General features: G+C 47.1%; 1 long non-coding RNA gene across 1 annotated transcript in view; it reads right to left on the minus strand.

The window, feature by feature from the left end:
• The window catches only part of LOC147103452 (uncharacterized), a 36749-nt gene extending 18748 nt beyond the window's left edge, over positions 1–18001 (minus strand). Inside the window, exons 1-2 of the long non-coding RNA XR_015072968.1 lie at positions 17796–18001; positions 7901–8074 (exon numbers count right to left, since the gene is read on the minus strand). This is a non-coding gene — a long non-coding RNA (uncharacterized LOC147103452). The remainder of the gene's footprint in view (positions 1–7900; positions 8075–17795) is intronic.
• Between the last annotated feature and the right edge of the window lie 5073 nt (positions 18002–23074).

Here is a 23074-nt window from a genome sequence, read left to right on the forward strand (position 1 = left end):
ACGTGTTCCCAGTGTGAGCATGGGCTTCCCCGGGAGAGGGTGGCGCTGATGCTCCGGCTTCCTCTTCCTCCTCGCCTGCGGCTTCGCTCCCACTGGCAGCTTGAGGGCCCGTCTCCTCAGCTGGTGAATCATCATCTGAAAGCAGGGAGGTACAAGAGTGGCTTTAGCATGAGGACAGGGGGGCAGTAAGGGAGGAAGGACTGCAGCGATTTGTAAGTTGGATTGAAAGTGTCAAAGGCTGGTGTTGTGAGGGACAAGTGGAATGAGAGGGGAGAGAAAGCTGATGAACTTACCATTGCTGTCCCGATCGGGGTCAACCTCTCCAGGAGCGACGAGACTGATCACCCGGCTTGCCACAATCCTGTGGACGCGTGCCTCAAGATCGCTGAGGGCTTGCAGCTGAGGCCGCCCTCCACCTGTCCGTTGCTGCTGTCTCCTATTATGAGATAGCTTGGCCTGCAAGAAAAAGGACGGCGTCTGAGTAAATATACAGCCATGGTCTTGCCTGATGTGCCTCCCATAGTTGAATAGTCCTTACTGTATGCAAGGTGTGGAATGTGCATGTGTGTTTCATGAGAGGACCATAGGTGTTGGATGAGTGTTGGGCATTGGGGTTTTAAGACCCTCTGGCCATAGAGTGAGGTTGAGATGGAGGGATGGAGAGGTATTGAAAAAAAGCCACTCACCCTGACAACTCGAGTGAGGTCGTTGAACTTTTTGAGACATTGAGTATGGGTCCTGGGCACTGCTCCTGGAGGAGACGTGCTGAGCCACCTCCCTCCACACTCTTCTGTAGTCGCGCGGCAAAGGCCTCCTGCCACTCTCAGGGTAGAGTATAGATCTTCTGAACTCCACCGCGCCAACCAGAGCCTCCAAGGCCCGCTTGCTGAAGCGCTGAGATCGCTCTCTCACCCTTTCCATAGTTCTTGGCTGGAAAATGTAGGCACAGGTCTTTCCAGGCCGAGATTCAAGGCTCCAATGAGCAGGGTGTGGCTGGAGAGGAAGATCGACCCTCCCCTTTAAGAACTGGCCGGCGCCAGTGTGTCTGTGTTCCATCGCTAACTGACATCACATGAGCTTCGCCAGCGCTCTGAGGTAGCGCCTCGCTCCTCGGCCTTTGCGCCTTAAGATAGGTGTGCAGTGCCTGATTTAGCGCTCCAATCACCTCCAAGGGCGATAGAAGCCAAGTTTGAAGTCAGAGGTGATAATTAGCGCCAGGCACTAAACTTTGCGCCCGGCCGATAATTGCGCCCCAAACGGGGCGATACCGAATTTCTCCCCCAATGACTCTGGAAAATTATGCAAGGTGTAATTAAAACAGTATAAAGTAAACCTATTTCATTACTTCACGGTAAGCCAAGACCCTAGACCAAGAGCAAATAGGCTACTGCAGCTAAAAGGAAAATGTAGGACTGATGCCAGAGATAACCTTATCATGCAAAGTGTGATCAACATTAGGAATGGCCTTCCTGGCAGGGCAGAGCAAGCAAAGCCTTTAGCTTCATTCAAGTTACAGGGACTGTTCGTTCATCCACCACAGAAAAAAACTAAGAGGGCCTGAATTTCCTTCTTCATCTGTCTTCATTTATCTTGCGTTTTTGAGTAATGCAATATCAGCTGAGAACAAGCAAGAAGGTTATTGTGAGGGTGATTTGCGTTGCTTGCTAATATATCCTCCCAGCACTTTACGAATGCAGCAAGCCAATCAGCGAATCATTTCAAAAGCTGGAACACTGTTATTTGAAATTGCCAAGTCCTAGAATGTGGAAGAAAAGTATAAAAAGGTAGTTGGCGATTTAGGCAGTTGAAGGGATCTGCTGTCACACCTTCCAATTGCTTGTCCAACATCAAGACTTAGTTGAGCCAAAATTTCCTCCAGATTAATCTTAGCAAAGCGGAAAAGCTATTTTTTTGGGTTCCCACCAGGGCATTGGGAAAACTCTCCTACTCTTCTTCCAATAGTGCCATGGGATCTAGTACATCCACCTGAACTGGCAGACAGTGCCTCGGTTCAACATCGGATCTGAAAGACAGCACCTCGAACTCCTGATCATTATTCAATATATGCAAGTGGTTACAACCCAATTGTTAATAGTTTAGTGCAGCTATCATTATACATCAACTACAGACAGTACACTGACAGTGAAAGAGTACTATGGCCAAAAAAAAACCCTAGAAATTACTGCTGCAGACATTATTTTAATTGGATTAATGCCTCTGTTAAAATAGTGGAAGGGGAATTTGATACAAGCACATTAAGCTCTTATACACTAGCATCGCTGACAGTAGTTTCTAGCCTAATAAATTGCAATAAAACTGACCCATAAACTCCGCAGTATAGCTTGTTAAAAAAGGAAATCAATGCATGAATAGAAGTCATTCGAAGGGTGTACTATGTCAAGGTTCAGATCTGAACCCCTGGATGAGATTACTGCCTGGTAATCACTCCTGGTATCACTCCTGGTATGTTTAACAAGATTGCATTGCTTTTGTTAGCCTAGATATAACTCATTAAAATTGGTATAAATGTTAATGCTTACATTTCATTACTGAACTGAATCATTCTAATAGTATTTTACATACAACAACAACAAGGTGCTTCACAGGAGCGTTATCAAACAAAATTTGACACCGACCCATATAAGGAGATATCAGGGCAGATGATCAAAAGCTTGGTCAAAGAGGTAGGTTTTAAGGAGCGTCTTAAAGGAGGAGAAAAAGGAAGAGAAGTGGAGAGGTTTAGGGAGGGGATTCCTGTTGTGTATGTAATATGTGTGCTACTTTGAACCTATGGACAGGACTGCACTACTTGTTGGGCGTAGTGATACGCAGTACCACTCCTGGCCATAGGGGTATAAATAGTACTGTGGGTACTGATCCCCCTCAGTTCCCGCCTGTGGGCATGAAGTAAAGACCTATGTATAGTCCCTACCTCCAACCAGTAAAGACCTGTTTGAGTTATACGTTTAAGTCTTTGTGTTAATTGTTCAATACAATACACATACTTAACACTGGCGACGAGTCAGGCTCTTACCCTGCGGCAGTTATTCCAGGCGGCTTCGTCCAAAGACAGGACGTTGAAGAGAGGTTTCAATCCTCAACACCCCACTCAAAACTGAAGGGCAGCAGAAATCCTGACAGCTTCCAGCGACTGGAAGCGACAGGCATTAGGACCCTGAAGCCTCCATCAGCTTGTGAACCGGAGTAAAGACAGGACTGGGGAAGAGAGAGAGGTAGGGCGATAGCGATCGGCAGATAAGGGCCGGGCCGCTTTGAAGTGAGGGGCGCAGCCGGGCCAGCGATCGGGACCAAAGATAAGAGCCGCACTCGGACTGAAAGGCGCGGCGGCTGCAGAAGCTCAAGGTGCGAGAGTCGCGGTGCACAGCGCGGGCTATCGATCGCGGCGAAGATAAGGGCCGCACTCGAGGGCTGAAGGGAGACGGCGTCGGGGGACGGGTGAAGACCGCCAAGCGCGGGAAAACCGCCATTTTGTGGGCGGAGGACGACGGCAAGAGCGGGAAGCCGCCATCTTTGATAACAAGTAAAGAAAATAAAATCTGAGAAATTGCAAATCTACAATGCCTAAACACGGGAATATTAGCACCTTTGATAGTGACCTCGAAGATTGGGCCATATATGTTGAAAGAGTAAAAAATTATTGTAAGGCCAATAAAATTCGTGACCAAGATAAAGCTCTAACATTATTAAATTTAATGGGTGCGAAGACGTACGGGCAATTGAAAAACCTGTTATCACCAGATGAACCGGCGGATAAGACGTTCGATGAGATTGTTACTGTCCTGAAAGATCATCTAAACCCCACGCCGCTGATGCTAGCGGAACGATTTAAATTTTACGACAGAAGGCAGCTACAGCATGAAAGCAATGCTGAATATTTGCTGGAATTGCGTAAATTAGCGAAATATTGCCAGTTTGGAACGGGATTGACAGATGCACTACGAGACAAATTTGTGTGTGGTTTATTTAAACAGGATACACAAAAGCGACTGCTCGAGGAGAATGAGCTGACGCTTGAGAAGGCGGTCACTATGGCAGCAGCACACGAAGCCGCAGCGAGAGGCACGGCAGTAATGCAGCTACGGTCACCGGAGCTCAGTGCACACAAATTGGGTGTGAGTTCTGGCAAATGTTATCGTTGTGGAAAGACAACGCATGATCAGAACCAGTGTTGGTTTAAAAACCAAGAATGTAGAACTTGTGGTAGGCTTGGACATATAGCTAGAGTATGCAGGTCAGGGAAGAAGACCAGCAACAAGAAGTCACCGCAAGGAAAATACGCAAAGGTACACAAGGTGACCGAACAGGAGTCCGATTCAGACGCTAGCAGTAATGAACTGGCTAGCTTAAGCTGTAATGAACTGGCTAGCTTAAGAGTACTCAACGCTGGTAAGGGTGCAGACCTCCAGACAATTTGGGTCACTCTTCAGATAGAAGGAGTCCAAGTAAAACTGGAATTGGACACTGGATCGGCATTGACGGTCATAAATAAGAAAGATTACGGAAAGTTATTCCAACATATTCCCCTACAGGATACGGGGATTATATTGAAAACATACACGGGGCAAAGAGTGTACCCCATCGGGAAAATAGAGGTTGCAGTGGCCCACAAGGGCGAAGACAGTCAAATAATGGACTTATATGTGATATCTGAAGGAGGTCCTCCACTACTAGGACGGGAGTGGATTAGGAAAATGAATAGGGACTGGCATTTCCTACAAACAATAACGAGTGAGAACTCGGTGAAGATAGTCGGCCCAGACTCTGGAACGGATGATGGTAAGCCCAACTCAGGTGCAAAAGACAAAGTTTCAGCACAGAATTCCACTGAGCAACAACAACATAGTTTAACTGTGGATTCTGAGTCTGGCAAGTCTACTGATGTGCCCATTTCTGAGGGACACCGGGCTCGAACTCAACTCCATGTCAAACTACAACAGCAATTAGAACAAATGCTTCGCCGTTTTGAGCAAGAGTTGAATGCAACGAAAGAGTTCTTTGATATAGAGTTGGAGAATCTGGAAAGACAACAGAAGCAGCTGATGGAGCAGGAGCACACAAAACGTCTGATGTCAGAGGAGTTAACGGTCAGCCAACTCCTGCATATGCTGAAGGACAGGACTCTGAAATGGGAAAAACTTGAACATGAACTTCAATATTCAAACGAAAGGGGTTCGGAGCTCTCAAAGGTTATTGGAAGAGCTGAGGTGGCAACACAGACTGAGATGACTGCAACAGAGCAGCCCTTGGATGCCAAAAGTACGCTGACTCACGTCAACGTAGAACAACAGACCGCTGAAACAGCTGCTCCGGTAGAGGGATTGCATAGTCCGATCAATCAATCTCCAAAGGAAGTTGAAGTATTAAAATCACAAATGAGGTCACTAGTAAACGACTTGCTGAAAGCCCAGAAAAAGCTGGATGCAGAGGTACACATGAAGAAGTCTCTTCAGGAAAGATGTCTGGATTTGGAACAAGAGCTGGCTAACGTCCAGCTAGGTATGGAGGAAATAGACGACCCTCTCACTGGTCTAGCTCAGGACGACACCGAATATTACGATGTCCTGTCCTGCCCAGCTTGTAACTTCGACTCCCAAAGTGCAGAAATCATGGAGGAGCACCAAAAGTCTACGGAACATCGGGAGAAGCTGGCTCTACGACGGAAACAGGAGGAAGAGAAGGAGGAACTGCGCATGCAGCTGGCAGCTGTGGCAGCTGACAATGGAGCCCAGAGAGTCTCCAAGAAGCAGAAAAGGAAAAGTAAAAACAGAAGATGACCCATCTGAACCATTATCACCTCTACCAGATCACACACGTGGTCCCTCCGAACGGAGCCAATTCAGTTCGGAAGTTCAAACTGTTAAATCCATGGAAGGACTATTGAATGAGTCACTCCAGCAACGTGAACCGACTACACCACAGAGATTGAATCTGTGAACTGTTTTCCGCAGAGACTGAATCTGTGATCTGTTTTGACATGAAGTTATCTATGTATCTATGTTATTCTGTTATGTAAACCTGAAGTTATATATGTATATATGTTATTACGTTATGTTAAATGGGGAGATGACTGTAAAGCTAGGAAGGGAGGAATGTTGTGTATGTAATATGTGTGCTACTTTGAACCTATGGACAGGACTGCACTACTTGTTGGGCGTAGTGATACGCAGTACCACTCCTGGCCATAGGGGTATAAATAGTACTGTGGGTACTGATCCCCCTCAGTTCCCGCCTGTGGGCATGAAGTAAAGACCTATGTATAGTCCCTACCTCCAACCAGTAAAGACCTGTTTGAGTTATACGTTTAAGTCTTTGTGTTAATTGTTCAATACAATACACATACTTAACAATTCCAGAGCTTAGGACCCAGCCAGCTGAAGGCACGGCCGCCAATGGTGGAGCGATTAAAATCAGGGATGCGCAAAAGGCCAGAATTGGAGGAGCGCAGAGATCTCAGGGGGTTGTAGGGCTGGAGGAGGGTACAGAGATAGGGAGGGGTGAGGCCATGGAGGGATTTGAAAACAAGGGTGAGAATCGAGGCATTGCCAGACTGGGAGCCAATGTAGGTCAGAGAACACAGGAGGTGATGGGTGAACGGGACTTGGTGCGAGTTAAGACACGGACAGCAGCGTTTTGGTAGAGCTCAAGTTTACGGAGGGTGGGAGGTGGGAGGCCAGCCAGGAAAGTATTGGAATATTCGAGTCTAGAGGTAATAAAGGCATGGATGAGGGTTTCAGGAGCAGATGAAGTGAGGCCGGTGCAAAGACAGGCGATGTTAGGAAGTGGAAATAGGTGGTTTTGGTGATAGAGTGGATATGGGGTTGGTAGTTCAACTCCGAATCAAATAGGATGCCAAGATTCTGAATGCTCTGGTTCAGCCTCAGAGAGAGAGACAGAGTCGATGGCGAGGAAATGGAGTTTTGTGGTGGGGACTGAAGTCAATGGCTTTGGTCTTACCAATATTTAGTTGGTGGAAAATACTGCTCATCCAATACTGGATGATGGACAAGCAGTGTGACAAATCATAGGCAGTGGAGGGGTCGAGAGAGGTGGTGGTGAGGTAGAGCTGGGTGTCGTCAGTGTACATGTGGAAACTGCTGTGTTTTCAGATGGTGTCATTGAGGGGCAGTATGTAGATGAGAAATAGGAGGGGGCCAAGGATAGATCCTTAGGGAACTCCAGAGGTAATGGTGCGGGAGCGGGAAGAGAAGCCATTGCAGGTCATTCTCTGGATTGATAGGAATGGAACCTGGCGAGGGCAGCCCCAACCCAACTCGACGACGGAGGAGAGGCTGTGGTGGAGAATTGGGTGGTCAACCATGTCAAAGGCTGCAGACAGGTCAAGAAGGACGAGGAGGGATAGTTTATCAAGGTCACAGTCACATAGGATGTCATTTATGACTTTGATCAGGGCTGTTCCAGTGTTGTGGCGGGGACGGAAACCTGATTGGAGGGGTTCAAGAATGGCATTGATTTGGGAGGCAACGAAACATTCAAGGACTTTTGAGGGAAAAGGGAGGTTGGAGATGGGACGGTAGTTTGCAAGGACAGAGGGGTCTAGGGTGTTTTTATTCAGTAGGGGGATTGATGACAACAGATTCCAAAGGGAGGAGAACAATACCTGAGGAGAGGGCATTGTTAACAATATCAGCTAACATGGGGGGCCATGAAGGGAAGTTGGGTGGTCAGCAGTTTGGTGCGGATAGGGTCGAGCGAGCAGGAGGTGGGTCTTGTGGACAAGATAAGCTTGGAGAGGGCATGACTGAAGGTAGGAGAGAAACTAGAGGAAGAAACAGTGAAACCAAGATAATAGGCTAGAAATTGTGGTCAAAGGCCTACCTCCGGAGTAGACCTCCGACTCGCGAAACAATTACAAAATTACCTGCTGGCGACCAGACTGCGAAGAGTTGTGGTCTCGGACCTCGCGGTGGAGGGCAGCGTAATGGCCCTGGATCCCAGGAATGCAGGCGGTGCATGGGCCTGGTCCTCCAATGACAAAGGAGAATTCCATTTCAATCATTTACGAAGGGAATCCCCTAATAAGATGCAATGGAATCTGGAAATGTAAAAATGATACAATTTACAGAATTGGAATTCTAAACATAATTACCTTCATTCCACCAAACTCAATAAAAATTTAATTTTTTGATAATTTCATACATCATTAAAACTGTAATCCAGGCCAATATTTGCATAAACACATTTAATACAGTGTATGTGCATAATTTAGGATATGAAAATGTTTAGTTTAAGTCTTAGATATCCCCTTACGTGGATGCAAACAGGCCCTGCGCCTGCTTGCGTCAACCGTAAGACTTACGTGGGCGATTACTGGCCAGTCGCTGGGCAAATAGCCCAACTCTGCACCAGCAATTGCTTTCTCGTGGCCCCCGCCTACGTGGACAGGCCGCAAGTTCCGGATTTCGTGCATGCGCAAGTGCATGTGGAAATCCTGAACTTGCCAGGCATTTGAAAGGGGAATGCGACAGCGTACAGTTTCAGGGCCAATAATTTTAAGATAGACCTTCTCTTCAGACAGTATTTTCTAGACCTGCTCTACTGTTACTTTTAACTTCTGTGATACACGGTTTCATTTTCTAATAGTTTTTATTTGCTATTTATACTGGCACATGTAACATAATCCTACAGAACTGCATTAGTCAGATCCCACTGAATCAGTTGGAGCATCTTAATGAGATCACCGCAGTCGGACAAATTAATGTAACACATGGTCTGAAACCCTGACAGAAAAGTGAAAATCAGCAAGACAAATTAAGAAACAAAAACACTTAATAAATTTGCTTAATCATCCAAATATTACAGTACATAATTAGTCATTAAGTTAATATTTTCTGTTCCATGTTCTTGGTTTATTTCCTTTTCTTCTCTCATAGTTCAACACCATGTGGTCTTCTACCATCTCAAAATTATGTGAATGTTCCACATATATACCTCGGGCTTATAAGGAACATTTCTCAGAAGGCTTGCCCGGAATTCTACATCCACAGAGTGAGCTCTGATGATGTCTTCTCCATCTAATTGCCTGCTTGACCGCTGTGAGCAATGCTCCAGGAGGTCCACTAAAACATTAACACACACACGCACTGGCTCTGGTTGCAAACCCTCAGGATTGCCCTGGAGTCTCCAGGCATTGAAGGTTAATCTCCAGGACACGGCTGCAAGCAACACCAGTGGAAAAATTATAGAGACATAAACAATGGTGGGGGCAAAATTCCCCTTGCTTGCACCTCTGTGAGTTGCAGTGAATGGTGAGACACAACGGTACCCCCCCACAGTGGTTGTGAGTGTGAAAGGAATGGCTTGGGCATTGTAGGGATGCTTTATGGTGTTGGTGTGGGGTGGTGCCAACCTGGCGCATCGTGTGGCAGTCAGGGTGTACAGCCATCCCTGGCCTCCCGGGCAGCATTGTGGTCGAGTGCTGATGCCCTGTGTCCTGTGCAGCATCAGTTGATTGCGGAGAAGGTTGCTGTTGTTGTTGGTGCTGCTGATGTGCCTGGTGCTGCTGGTGTTGGGGCTGATCGTGGTGGGAGTCTGAGGACCAAGGTGAGATAGTTTCAAGGGCACCAATGCTGATGGAATAGATGGCAGGTGAAGTTGAGATGACAGAAGTGATCTGTCAATGGTGAGAGAGGTTGTTCCAATGAGGTGATACAGAGTTTGCCAAACACTTGCAACCTGCATAAAGCTCAATCTGCCTTCCAAATGTAGTAAGCAACAGCTTCTAACCTTGGAAAGTGAACAGCTGTGAAATAGGAGCTTTTATAGAAGATTTGCAGCTGTCAAGTTAAGAAATCATCCCATGCTGACACAACACCCGACCTCCTTACCTGACGTGATCACCGAGCAGCGGGGAAGCCGTGGGTGAACTCTTAAAATCTAGAGGTGAGATTAAAATTGTTTTTAAGTGCCTGTTAACAAGCTCTTAATAAACTAAATTGCCTCCCCCGCCGCTTGGTGTCGGGTCTGTTCAGCGCTGACAGACTCGACACCTGGGAAACTAACGTGGTGGCGGGTTGGCAGCGGGTTCCCAACCCGCTGTCAACATTTTTTTTTCTCCACCCAGCCCACCACCGAACGTGTCCCCCTGGCCTCCGAAAAATTCCCCCCCAGTGAGAGTGGGGTGGAGCAAGGTTACCTGTCTATTTCAGTTTGGAGGGTTTTTTAACTTTAACTTCGATGATAAAGAAAAGAGGGTGAGGTGTAAAACGCGCGACCAATTCACTTTCGACAATTTTTCACCAGCCGGTGAAATTTAAAATGACTTCTTTTGAAGCTAGTGGTATAAACTTTAACTTAACAGCCGTCATCAGCGGACTTCAGCATTCCCATATTACACCCCACCTGATTTTACTTCCCAATCAAGTCAATGGAAAGTAAAATTGAGTGGCGTGCAAAAGGACAACTGATCCCATCCCGTCAGTGTCTCGCTGGGCGGGTTAAAGTTACCCTCATTGAATGCACTCATTTTCAATTCTTATTTCACGTCCAGTTTTATCTGAATTCTAACATCCTTGTATATCGTTCAACCAACCATCTTTACTTTGTTATAATTCAAGATATATTATAGCATTTTTATTTCACTCATCACCCCCTGTGCTCGCTGACCTACATTGGCTCCCGGTTAAGCAACACCTCAATTTTAAAATTCTCATTCTTGTTTTCAAATCCCTCAATGGCCTCGCCACTTGCTATCTCCGAAATCTCCTCCAGCCCCACAACCCTCCGAGATATCTGCGCTCTTCTAAATCTGGCCTCTTGAGAATCCCTGGTTTTAATCACTGCACCATTGGCCACCGTTCCTTTAACTGCCGAGGCCCTAAGCTCTGGAATTTGCTACCTCTCTCTCCTCCTTTAAGATGCTCCTTAAACCTACTCAGCAGGTCACGCAACATCCGTGGAGAGAAAAACAGAGTTCACGTCTCAGGTCGACACACTGCCTGACCAACTGAGTTTTCCCAGCATTTTATGCTGTCATTTCACATTTACAGCATCTGCTCGCAGAGGGAAGAAGAAGACGCAGAAGAGGAAGCCGAAGAGGAGGAATCAGACGAAGGATGATTCCCAGACAGCCCCTTTGTGGCCGGGATATCAGGGATGGAATCATCTGCCTGCGGTCCCACTGGCTGGGCAGGCTGCCTCTTCTTGTTGACCCACTGGCTGGGCAGGCTGCCTCTTCTTGTTGACCCACTGGCTGGGCAGGCTACATTTCTTGGGTGTGTGAAATGAGGAAGGCACAAGGGTGGAGTTGTGCTGATGGGAGGGCGGGAAAGCAAGAGGCATGCCAGAAGGAGGATAACGTGCGATGATACCGGCATCTTGTATCCTTTCAGCCCCACCGCTGGCTAAGGGCTCAGCCATGCCCCTGCAAAGTATGGCCTGTACCATCTCCTCCAAGGGGGTGAGGTGAGGCTAGGAATGGGAGATGTGCCTCGTCATTGGTGCAGATTGTTGGTAGGTGAGTGATTGGGGGTCCCGCATTGAGCAGTGTGTGAGGCTACTGGTGCAGTAGGTAGGAGGCGGCTTTTGAAGATGCATTCACTGACCTTGACCAGTGATCTGAGGTCATGAAGCTTCTTTGGGCACTGGAGCCAGGTGGTAGGGGGTGACACTGCTGGCAGTGACGGCCTTAGTGATGTACTCTCACATTGTTCTTTCTGGAGGGCCTCCTGGCCCCTGTGGGTAGAGGGCCGCTCTTGCAGTGTTGACCCCCTGCACAAAGCTAGGGTGCTGCATGCGAGACCCTGGGTGCCCCTTCCCTGGCTTGCTGAGCCATTTGTGTTAGTGCTGAGGCAGTTTTCCCATATGTTGAGGTTAGGAAGGTAATTCAGCTTTAACAGCTGAATATTCACATTTGGAATTTCTTTTAAATATTGAATATTTCTTAAAAGGCAGAAAGGGCTGAAAAATGTATGGATTCACTACATTTTATTTTGTGTTGCTTCAGTGTGCGTGGCCCCTTTAATTCTCAGACCTCTTCATTGCCCACAATTCCCTGCGAGCTCCACAGCTTCGCTCCCATTGGCTGTGGGAAGCTGCAACGCCGGACCTGGACAGGAACTTCATCCCGTGTCCCTCCAGCAATGCCCCCAGGATACCGTTGCATGGAAGGTGAGCGCTGCACCACCTATCTCCATACCCCCCAGACCAATTTCACGTGGTTAATGTTGCGGCCATTTCCAGTGACCGTTAACTGCACTTTGCTGGCAAACACGAATTTTGCCCCTGTAGAATCATAGAATGGTCACAGCACAGGAGGAGGCCATTGGGCCCGTCGAGCCCGTGCCGGCTCTCTGCAAGAGCACTTCAGCTAGTCCCACTCCACCGCCCTTTCCCCATAGCCCTGACAAGTTTTTTCCTTCAGGTATTTATCCAATTCCCTTTTGAAAGCCACGATTGAGCCTGCCTCCTCCACCCTTTCAGGCAGTGCATTCCAGATCCTAACCACTCGCTGCGTAAATTTTTTTTCCTCATGTCGCCTTTGGTTCTTTTGCCAAACACCTTAAATCTGTGCCCTCTGGTTCTCGACCCTTCCACCAATGGGAACAGTTTCTTTCTATCTACTCTGCCTAGACCCCTCCTGATATTGAACACCTCTATCAAATCTCCTCTCACTGTCTCTGCTCTATATTTCTGCTGGTTGCACTAATGGTTTTACTCCTGTTATTTTTCATTTTCCTATCTTACTTTGTTTTAATTTTGTTATCCTCTATTATTTCTCGTATCCATTTTCGTACTGAATGCTCTCCCTACTAACCCCATTATCCATTAAATCCCGTGTAGGTGTGAGAGTAAGTTGTAGTCAATCACTACATAGGATGTACAAAAGGTAAATCATCTCTTTGAGTGTTGTAGTTAGTCCTTGCTCATGAAATGAAGTAGGTATCTCACCATTCCCCACCCTTTCTACCGTGGAAATAAATGCAAGCGATTCACTATCATCCATTTGACGTTATCGCACTGTCAATTTCTACCCCCCCCCCCCATCCCTCACTTGGATGAGAATAACAATCCAAATGAATCAGGTGCAACCACACCAAGAAGACATTACAAGGCCCTTCATGGTTAGCGAGTGTCGACAATTCTCACTGCATGGTGAAGACTTCAAGAGCTGGAGACCACCACCCAACAGAATGTCTGATCACAGTTTACCATGATTATAGTTTATGAATTTCTTGATGTAAGCAGGTAAAAGCTTTACAATTAATTTGTTGCACTGATGTGTAATGAGCTGATTGCTCACGGGGAGAATATTGACCCACATAGAATGCAAAAATCACAATGCTGAAAATATAATGAGGTCATATGACGTGAGCTTGGGGGAAGCAGCCGAATCGCAGGTGTGTTTTGTTGAGAAAAGTAATAGTACTCAAAGCAGGCCAATAATAAACATATTAACATGGGACACTTTATAACTTATTATCTACAATTCGTGAACCTGCTAAAGCAGATGGTAGGAGACAGGTTTTTGGCTCAACCAGCTAGAAATACCTCATCTCGACTCCAAAGTGTGGGAATAGTTCAGCCTTTTGCGGATGTGACAGAAATGTCTGATAAATTGTAAATGAACAAAATCGTTGCAGGAGTCCGTCAGTAACACAGTAACAGCTGGGTCCCATCTTCCCAGTCCATCTGCTGTCAGTGTGCTGGAGAGGCAGCTTCAAGGTTCATGCCAACATAATAACCCTTGGAAAATTACACATTCCAATACATTTGTTTCACTTGCATACTTAAGATAAAAGCTAATTACTGCAACCTTAACATACAATAATGGGCTGGAATATATGATTTACCATCTACACAATATATTAATATTTACAAACTGTGGTGATCAAATACAGAGAGATTTAGTTTTGCAAACAAATGTAAACATGTTTTATTTGATAGGCAATCACGTTAGCTCTAGCCTTCAACTTCTCCCTCCATGCTTCTTGTCTCCATTTAATCAATACTACTCTGGTTAATGTTGATATGTAGCTTTCTCTTTTGATTCTTCTAAATTCCAGATACGGAATTCTACACACTCCTTTTCCATCACTACATCCTGACTGTGTTGAAATCAATACCCATTGCACTGTCTCCTCCCCAACTCCATTTTTGGGTGTCAGCTGTGGCTCAGTGGGTAGCACTTCTCGCCTCTGAGTCACACAGGTCGTGGGTTCAAGTCCCACTCCAGAGATTTGAGCACAAACATCTAGGCTGACACTCCAGTGCAGTGCTGCGGGAGTGTCGGAGCACTGTTGGAGGTGCCGTTTTTCAGATGAGACGTTAAACCGAGGTCCCGTCTGCTCTCTCAGGTGGATGTAAAAGATCCCAGCGCACTATTTTGAAGAAGAGCAGGGGAGTTCTCCCCGGTATCCTGGGGCCAATATTTATCCCTCAATCAACATAACAAAAAACAGGTTATCTGGTCATTATCACATTGCTGTTTGTGGGAGCTTGCTGTGTGCAAATTGGCTGCTGCGTTTCCTACATTACAACAGTGACTACACTTCAAAAAGTACTACATTGGCTGTAAAGCACTTTGAGACGTCCGGTGGTCGTGAAAGGCGCTATAGAAATGCAAGTCTTTTTCTTTTTATTGCGAAGAGGTCAAAGCTATGAAACTCCTCATTTTAGACAGAGCTCAGTGATCCCACAATCAACGGATCAGATCAAAGCTCTGCAGTACTGCCACATCCAGTCGTGAATGGTGGTGGACCATTAAACAACTAACGGGAGGAGGCTCCATGAATATCCCCATCCTCAATGATGGTGGAGCCCAGCACGTGAGTACAAAAGACAAGGCAGTAGCATTCGCAACCATCTTCAGCTAGAAGTGCCGAGTGGGTGATCCATATTGGCCTCCTCCCGAGGACCCCACCATCACAGAAGCGAGTCCTCAGCCAATTCGATTCACTCCACGTGATATCAAGAAATGGCTGAGCGCACTGGATACAGCAAAGGCTATGGGGCCTGACAACATCCCAGCTATCATGCTGAAGACTTGTGCTCCAGAACTAGCCGCGCCTCTAGCCTCCACTGGCTGGAGTCATACCTAGCACAAAGGAAGATGGTTGTGGTGATTGAAGGTCAATCATCACAGCCCCAGGACATCGCTGCAGGAGTTCCTCATGGCAGTGTCTTCGACCCAACCATCTTCAGCTGCTTCATCAATGACCTTCCCTCCAACATAAGGTCAGAAATGGGGATGTTCGCTGATGACTGCAGAGTGTTCAGTGCCATTCAAAACTCCTCAGATAATGAAGCAGTCCATGCCCGCATGCAACAAGACCGGGACGACATTCAGGCTTGGGCTGATAAGTGGCAGGTAACATTCACGCCAAACAAGTGCCAGGCAATGACTTTCTTCAACAAGCGAGAGTCTAACCACCGCCCCTTGACATTCAACAGCATTACCATCGCCGAATCCCCCACCATCAACAACCTGGGGGTCACCATTGACCAGAAACTTAACTGGACCAGCTACATAAATACTGTGGCAACAAGAGCAGGTCAGAGGCTAGGTATTCTGCGGCAAGTGTCTCACCTCCTGACTCCCCAAAGCCTTTCCACCATCTACAAGGCACAAGTCAGGAGTGTGACGGAATACTCTCCACTTGCCTGGATGAGTGCAGCTCCAACAACACTCGAGAAGCTCGACACCATCCAGGACAAAGCAGCCCGCTTGATTGGCACCCCATCCACCACCTTAAACATTCACTCCCTCCACCACCGGCGTACCGTGGCTACAGTGTGTACCATCTACAAGATGCACTGCAGCAACTCGCCAAGGCTTCTTCGGCAGCACCTCCCAAACCCGCGATCTCTTCCACCTAGAAGGACAAGGGCAGCAGGCATATGAGAACACCATCCCCTGCAAGTTCCCCTCTAAGTCACACACCATCCTGACTTGGAAATATATTGCTGTTCCTTCATCGTCGTTGGGTCAAAATCCTGGAACTCCCTCCCTAACAGCACTGTGGGAGCACCTTCACCACACGGACTCCAGCAGTTCAAGGCAGCGGCTCACCACCACCTTCTCGAGGGCAATTAGGGATGGGCAATAAATGCTGGCCTTGTCAGCGACACCCACATCCCAGGAACAAATAAAATAAAACTCCCTCACTATTCTCTTCCTCCGACAATCTGTAAGATTTTTAAACACAACCTTGGCATCATCAAATCATGCAAGCCGTGATCCTGACCAACGGTTCCACCACAGACCCAGTTCACGTACGTACCGGGGTCAAGCAAGGCTGTGTCATCGCACCAACGCTCTTCTCAATCTTCCTTGCTGCAATGCTCCATCTCACTCTCAGTAAGCTCCCCACTGCAGTGGAGCTAATTTACAGAACAAACGGGAAACTGTTCAACCTTTGTCGCCTCCAGTCCAGATCCAAGGTCGTCCCATCCTCTGTCATCGAATTACAGTATGCAGACGATACTTGCGTCTGCGCTCACTCGGAGGTCGAACTTCAAACCATCGTAAACACCTTCACCGAAGCATACGAGAGCATGGGCCTTACATTAAACATCCGTAAGACAAAGGTCCTCTACCAACCTGCCCCCGCCACACAATGCTGCCCCCCGATTATCAAAATCCACGATAAGGCCTCGGACAACGTGGACCACTTTCCATACCTCGGGAGCCTACTGTCAACAAGGGCAGACGTCGACAACGAAGTCCAACACCACTTTCAGTGTGCCAGTGCAGCCTTCGGTCGCCTGAGGAAGAGAGCGTTTGAAGACCAGGACCTCAAACCCGGCACTAAGCTCATGGTCTACAGGGCAGCAGTGATACCTGCCCTGCTGTATGCCTCAGAGACATGGACCATGTACAGCAGGCACCTCAAAGCACTGGAGAGGTACCACCAACGCTGCCTCCGCAAGATCCTGCAAATCCATTGGCAGGATAGGCGCAACTACGTCAGTGTTCTTGCTCAGGCCAACATCCCCAGCATCGAAGCTCTGACCACACTCAATCAGCTCCGATGGACGGGTCACATTGTCCACATGCCCAATACGAGACTCCCAAAACAAGCGCCCTATTCGGAGCTCCGGCACAGCAAGAGAGCCCCAGGTGGGCAGAGGAAATGCTTCAAGGATGTTCCCGATGATGGGTGAAACTAGAACTAGGGGGCATAGTCTTAGAATAAGGGGCTGCTCTTTCAAAACTGAGATGAGGAGGAACTATTTCACTCAGAGGGCGGTAGGTCCATGGAATATGCTGCCCCAAAAAGCTGTGGAAGCTACATCATTACATAAATTTAAAACAGAAATAGACAGTTTCCTAGAAGTAAAGGGAATTAAGGGTTACGGGGAGCGGGCAGGAATTTGGACATGAGTCTAGGTTCGGTCGAACATGGCCCTGTGGGTAGCGGAGCGGGCCCAGGGGCCGTGTAGCCTGATCCTGCTCCTATTTCGTGTGTCTAATTCTGTTAGATTCAGGGGATGGTTCTGTGATAGTAGATTGGCGGTTAGGATCAGATCAGCCATGATCTTATTGAATGGCGGAGCAGGCTCGAGGGGCCGATTGGCCTACTCCTGCTCCTATTTCTTATGTTCTTATGTTCTTAATACCTTTAATAACGCTTTGTTTGGACCACAAACCTAAGAAATAACTTGCTTGAGCATCACTCTTACTTTTCTGGTCTTTACATTAAAAAAAAATTAATGCATCTCCCTCTCTCCTTCCCACAGACCGCAGCGGTTCAAGAAGACGGCCCACCCCCATCTTCTCAGGGTAACTAGGGATGTGCAGTAAATGCCTGCCTTACCAGCAATGTCCTCATCCTGAGAATGAATAACAAGAGAGAAGAATCCTGGCTCCATCACGTTCCAGAGCTGTGCATTCAGACCCAGGAGCACAGGGAGAGGCAGGCGTGGCGAGAGAGAGTTGGCCTCCTCACAAGCAGCCTTTGGCTGTGTTAGGGGCACCACTGCTCTACGACAAGGAACAACTGCGCATTCCTTCAACACTTCAAATGGGGCAACATCAAACTTACGCTGCACAGCCTAAATAGAAAATTAATCTCTGCTTTTGAAAGATTGCAAAATGATTGTAACTGTGTATCTGATGTAAATATTTGAACAAGCTGCAACGCCGTCTGGGTGTTGACAAGATTTTATAAAGCTCTGTTCTCCTCACTTAGAACTGCCAGGATTTAAACGGGTCTAAATTGGGCCTTGGTGGTTTATTTGGAAAGAAAAACTGAATTTGATCCAATTTGGATTCCAATGCATCCAGATGAGCCTGTTTATTTATTCATACGATGCATATGCGATGGTATTATCAGTGTTGCAGGCAAATCTATTCCATCATACTCGCATGCACAAAGGAAAGGTCCATCTGTAAATGTCAAACGGTTTCCCCTCATAATGTTAACTTGGTCAGACTCACAGTAAAAGAAGTGCTTTGTTTAAAAATATTACTCTAGAAATTGCTATTGACAATATTAATGGATCAGTCGTGAATGGTGGTGGACCATTAAACAACTAACGGGAGGAGGAGGCTCCATGAATATCCCCATCTTCAAAGATGGTGGAGCCCAGCACATGAGTGCAAAAGACAAGGCTGAAGTGTTTGCAACCACCTTCAGCCAGAAGTGTCGAGTGGATGATCCATATTGGCCTCCTCCTGAGGTCCCCACCATCACAGAAGCCAGTCTTCAGCCAATTCGATTTACTCCAGGTGATATCAAGAATCGGCTGAGTGCACTGGATACAGCAAAGGCTATGGGTCCCAACAACATCCTGGATGTCGTGCTGAAGATTTGTGCTCCAGAACTAGCCGCACTTCTAGCCAAGCTGTTCCGGTACAGCTATAACACTGGCATCCATCCGACAATGTGAAAAACTGCCCTGGTATGTCCTGTCCACAAAAAACAAGACAAATCTAATCCAGCCAATTACTGTTCCATCAGTCTTCTCTCAATCATCAGCAAAGTGATGGAAGGTGTCATCGACATTGCTATCAAGCAGCACTTACTCACCAATAACCTGCTCACTGATGCGAAGTTTGGATTCTGCCAAGACCACTCGGCTCCAGACCTCATTAAAGCCTTGGTCCAAACATGGACAAAGGAACTGAATTCCAGAGGTGAGGTGAGAATGACCGACATTGACATCAAGGTCCTTGATATGACCGAGTGTGGTATCAAGGAGTCTTAGTAAAACTGAAGTCAATGGGAATCAGGGGAAAACTCTCCACTGGCTGGAGTCATACCTAGCACAAAGGAAGATGGTTGTGGTGGTTGGAGGTCAATCATCACAGCCCCAGGACATCGCTGCAGGAGTTCCTCAGGGCAGTGTCCGAGGCCCAACCATCTTCAGCTGCTTCATCAATGACCTTCCCTCCATCATAAGGTCAGAAGTGGGAATGTTTGCTGATGACTGCAGAGTGCTTAGCGCCATTCACAACTCCTCAGATAATGAAGAAGTCCATGCCCGCATGCAACAAGACCTGGATGAAATTCAGGCTTGGGCTGATAACATTCGCGCCACAGAAGTGCCAGACAATGACTATCTCCAACAAGCGAGTGTCTAACCATGGCCCTTGACATTCAACGGCAGTACCATCGTTGAATCCCCCACTATCAACATCCTGGGGATCACCATTGACCAGAAACTTAACTGGACCAACCACATAAATACTGTGGCAACAAGAGTAGGTCAGAGGCTGGGTATTCTGCGGCGAGTGTCTCATCTCCTGACTCCCCAAAGCCTTTCCACCATCTACAAGGCACAAGTCAGGAGTGTGATGGAATACTCTCCACTTGCCTGGATGAGTGCAGCTCCAACAACACTCAAGAAGCTCGACACCATCCAGGACAAAGCAGCCCGCTTGATTGGCACCCCATCCACCACCTTAAACATTCACTCCCTCCACCACCGGCGTACCGTGGCTGCAGTGTGTACCATCTACAAGATGCACTGCAGCAACTCGCCAAGGCTTCTTCGGCAGCACCTCCCAAACCCGCAACCTCTTCCACCTAGAAGGACAAGGGCAGCAGGCGCATGGGAACACCACCACCTCCAAGTTCCCCTCCAAGTCACACACCATCCTGACTTGGAAGTATGTCGCCGTTCCTTCATCGTCGCTGGATCAAAATCCTGGAACTCCCTCCTAACAGCACTGTGGGAGTACCTTCACCACATGGACTGCAGCGGTTCAAGAAGGCGGCCCACCACCACCTTCTCAAGGGCAATTAGGGATGGGCAATAAATGCTGGCCTTGCCAGCGACACCCACATCCAATGAACGAATTTTTTAAAATGTTTAATGCCGTCGCTGTTTCATTTACTATTGTAGTGAAGACACTAACCCATAAAATAAACAGGTTAATGGCTTCATTAAGTTAGCCAACAAAAAAATATCATACAACAGCATTAAGTGTTCCTCCATTAATATCATAGAATCATAGAATGATACAGCACAGAAGAAAAGAAAGAAAGACTTGCATTTCTATAGCGCCTTTCACGACCCCGGGACATCCCAAAGTGCTTTACAGCCAATGAAGTACTTTTGAAGTGTTGTCACTGTTGTAATGTAGGAAACGCGGCAGCCAATTTGAGCACAGCAAGCTCCCACAAACAGCAATGTGATAATGACCAGATCATCTGTTTTAGTAATGTTGACTGAGGGATAAATATTGGTCCCAGGACACTGGGGAGAACTCCCCTGCTCTTCGAAATAGTGTCATCGGAATTTTTACATCCACCTTAGAGAGCAGAGTGGGCCTCGGTTTAACGTCTCATCCTAAAGACAGCACCTCCAACAGTGCAGCACTCCTCTGGAGTGTCAATCCTAGTTTTTTGTGCTGAAGTCTCTGGAGTAGGATTTGAACCCACAACCTTCTGGAACTCAGAGGCAAGAGTGCTACCCACTGAGCCATGGCTGACAACATTAGAGCTTGGCCCAGTCCTCAGGCCTGTCGTATAATGGACGACACATGCAATTCCACATATTGTGCGCCCCCATCCATGTTCAATTTTGCTCCCATAGAATTTTACAGAGGAGGTCTTTCAGCTCATCATGCCTGTGCCGGCTCTTTGAAAGAGCCATCCCTTACTTTCATTCCCTTGTGCTTTTCCCATATGGTTAAATTTATCTTTTTCCATTATTTATCCACTTCACATTTAAAGAGGTATTAAAGATACTGCTTGCACTATTGTTTCTGTTAACAGAAACTAGTTAACTGGTAACAGTTTCAGGCAGAAGAAGATCTTCAATCATGCAGTGTGGCACTACCACCGTGCTAAATGGGATAGATTCAGAACAGATCTATCAGCTCAAAACTGGGCATCCATGAGGCGCTGTGGGCCATCAGCAGCAGCAGAATTCTTCTTAGGCAGTCCCTCGGAGCCGGGGATGACTTGCTTCCACATTAAAAATGAGTTCTCAGGTGACTGATGAGTCCAATGCGGGACCTACAGTCTCTGTCACAGGTGGGGCAGACGGTGGTTGAAGGGGTGGGTGGGTGGGGGGCTTGGGTTGACGTGCACTCCTTGCGCTGCCTGTGCTTGGCTTCCGCTTGCTCCGGCGAAGAGACTCGAGGTGTTCAGTGCCTTCCCGGATGCTTCTCCTCCACTTTGTGCGGTCTTGGGCCAGGGATTCCCAGGTGTCGGTGGGGATGTTGCACTTTTTCAAGGAGGCTTTGAGGGTGCATATAGGCACCAACGATATAGGTAAAAACCGGGATGAGGTCCTAAAAGCGGAATATAGGGAGTTAGGAGGTAAATTAAAAAATAGGACCTCAAAGGTAGTAATCTCAGGATTGCTACCAGTGCCACGTACAAGTCAGAGTAGAAACAGGAGGATATTTCAAATGAATACGTGGCTAGCGGAATGGTGCAAGGAGGAGGGATTCAAATTCCTTGGACATTGGAACCGGTTCTGGGGGTGGTGGGACCAGTACAAACGGGACGGTTTGCACCTGGGCAGGGCCGGAACCGATGTCCTAGGGGGAGTGTTTGCTGGTGCTGTTCGGGGAGGTTTAAACTAAAATGGCAGGGGGTTGGGAACCTGAGCAGGGAGACAGAGGAAAGGGAAACAGGGATAAAAGCAAAAGATAGGAAGGAGAAAAACAAAAGTGGCAGTCAGAGAAATCAACGGTTTAAATCAAACGTGGCCACAGTAAATAATAATTCTAATAGGTCTAAGAGCATTAAAAAAACAAGCCTGAAGGCTTTGTGTCTTAATGCGAGGAGCATTTGTAATAAGGTGGATGAATTGGCTGCGCAAATAGAGGTAAATGGATATGATTTGGTTGGGATTACAGAAACGTGGCTCAAGGATGGCCAAGACTGGGAACTCAACATCCAGGGGTATTCAATATTCAGGAAAGATAGGCAAAAAGGAAAGGGAGGTGGGGTAGCATTACTGGTTAAAGAAGGGATTAATACAATTGTAATGAAGGATATTAGCTCTGATGACGTGGAATCTGTATGGGTAGAATTGAGAAATACTAAGGGGAAAAAAACATTAGTGGGAGTGCTTTATAGACCTCCAAACAGTAAGGCGGAGGTTGGGGATGGCATTAAAAGGGAAATTAAATAAGCGTGCAATAAGGGCACAGCAGTCATCATGGGTGACTTTAATCTACATATAGATTGGGCCAACCAAATTAGTAACAATACTGTGGAGGAGGAATTCCTGGAGTGTTTACGGGATGGTTTCCTGGACCAACATGTCGAGGAACCAACCAGAGATCAGGCCATCTTAGACTGGGTATTATGTAACGAGAAAGGATTAATTAGCAATCTTGTTGTACGAGGCCCCTTGGGTCGGAGCGATCATAATATGATCGAATTCTTCATTAAGATGGAGAATGAAGTAGTTGACTCAGAGACAAGGGTCCTCAATTTAAATAAAGGAAACTACGATGGTCTGAGGAGCGAGTTGGGTAGGATTGATTGGGGAATGGCACTCAAAGGGTTGACAGTGGATAGGCAATGGCAAACATTCAAAGACCGAATGGATGAGCTACAGAATTTGTTCATCCCAGTTTGGCATAAAAATAAAAATAAAAAGGTGACTCAACCGTGGCTAACAGGGA

The sequence above is a fragment of the Somniosus microcephalus genome, chromosome 20, assembly GCF_052327205.1.
Source record: "Somniosus microcephalus isolate GS21.2 chromosome 20, FLI_Smic_1.0, whole genome shotgun sequence".
Lineage (NCBI taxonomy): Eukaryota > Metazoa > Chordata > Chondrichthyes > Squaliformes > Somniosidae > Somniosus > Somniosus microcephalus.